Raw genomic sequence first — 2120 nt, 5'->3', positions numbered from 1 at the left:
GGTAATAATGCTTGATCAAACAAGAGCACATTAAAGCTACCATCACAACTATGTTTATTGCAGCATTATTTACCATAGCTAAGATATGGAACCAACCCAGATGCCCTTCAGTAGATGAATGGATCAAAAAAATGTGGTATATATACACAATGGAATTCTATGCCTCCATCAGAAAGAATGACATTTCCCCATTTGTTAGGAAATGGAAAGACTTGGGAAAAAATTATATTAAGCGAAGTAAGCCAGGCCCAAAGAAACATAGGCCCCATGGTTTCCCTTATTTGCAATATGTAGTATATGTATGAGTCAAGCGGAAAAGGTCAGATAATATGATGTTAGAAAAATGAAGCCTTAGATATGTATTTTAAGGATTTTTTTTCTTTCATGCATTTGTTTCTAACGCATTTATAAGATTATTTCTTTGTTGCTTTGTATATCCCTCCCCCACAGTATAACCCCTGCTTTCACTATATTTGATGTCAGTATAACTTGTGGAGGAGATGAGGAAAAACAAGTCGTTTAAGGATAGAGGTAGACGTGTTGCAACAATGAGAAGTACAAGTTGTCATGTCGAAAATGAACTTTACAATGTTAGTGGGAGGGGGGAAAGGGGAGGATGGGGGGGGAGGCTAGGAAGGGATGTGAAGTGTAAACAAAGGAGGAGGTTGCAATGCTTGATAAGAAATGTAAGCATCATCCTGCCCATGTAATTGTAACCCCTCTGTACAGTATGTTCACAAAAATAAAATAAAATAAAATGAAAAAAAAGAAATGTACTCATTACTTTCTTCATGTAATTTTAAAACCCTCTGTATGTTCACATTAAAAATCATGAAATAACAAAGTAAAAATCCATGCCAATTTTTTTGTCTGTGGTGGGGCTCGAATGCTGAGCCTGGGCACTGTCCCCCAGCTCTAGAGATAGCACTGTACCACTTGAGTCACAGTGCTGTTTCTAGTTTTCTAAAGATATATTGGAGATAAAAGTCTCACAGACTTTTCTGCCCAGTCTGGCTTTGAACCACTATCCTCAGATCTCAGACTTTTTTAAAAATTTATTTTATTTTATTTGTGAACATACTGTACAGAGGGTTTACAATTACATGGGCAGGATAATGCATACATTTCTTACCAAACATTGCAGCCTCCTCCTTTGTTTACCCTTCACCTCCCTTCCCAGCCTCCCCCCTCCCCCCCACCCAGTCCTTCCCTCCCCTCCCCCCCCACCGACATTGTAAAGCTCGTTTTTGACATGACAATTTGTACTTCTCATTGTTGCAACAGGTCTATCTGAATCCTTAATGGACTTGTTTTTCCCCATCAGACTTTTGGGTAGCTAGGATTACAGGCATGAGCCACCAAAGCCCAGTTTCAAGACAATTTTTAAAAAGCAAACTTATGGAGAGAGTCTGGGACGAAGGAGCCAGACACAGCAGGCGAGCAGATTCTACTCAACACCAGCAAGAACCCACAAGGAGCGGACATCTTCATGCTGCAGTTCGCAGACCAGAGATGACCCAAGAACCAATACTCGGCGTGAGTAGAACCCTGACGTCCTCCCTCCTTCTCAGGGAGCAGAGGAGGGAAGGCCACCCCTCCCCCCTCAGCACTGGTGATCTCCATCTTGGATACCGACAAAGCTCGGAGGAGCCGCTAGCTCCAGCTCAGGCCTTGGAATAAAACAAGTCATTTAGCAGGTCTCAAGAACTTAACGGCGGCATGACCTGCCAGACTCAGCTCCACCCAGGGAAAAGTCACCCAGCTCAGGCGCCAGCCCGAGGAGTGGGTTTCTTCACTGGGTAATCAGAGCCAGAGGCTGCCCCTCCCTCTAGCAGCCTCCACAAGCAATTGAAAATCAGTAAACAGAAACCCTGAAAATGGCTCCAGGATGGGCTCTGTGAGGTTTTCACAAACCAGCCCCGGAAAAGCTACCAGAACCTAGCCTCATCACTGCATCCCCCTCTTTTGTGATACTCAAAGCAGATCTGTCTTCCAATGAACTAGCCTGGGAGGAGGATTGCCAAATCCTGGTTAAAGCAGAGCATTTTACTGCCTGTTCGAACAAACTGACTTAAGAAACCAACCAAGCCACAGGACCACAAGCAGACCAGAGACTCCAA

This window comes from Dipodomys merriami, unplaced genomic scaffold, assembly GCF_024711535.1.
Source record: "Dipodomys merriami isolate MVZ:Mamm:240054 unplaced genomic scaffold, mDipMer1.0.p SCAF_1735, whole genome shotgun sequence".
In the NCBI taxonomy this organism is placed as follows: Eukaryota; Metazoa; Chordata; class Mammalia; order Rodentia; family Heteromyidae; genus Dipodomys; species Dipodomys merriami.
Note: the sequence above shows the minus strand (reverse complement) of the source record.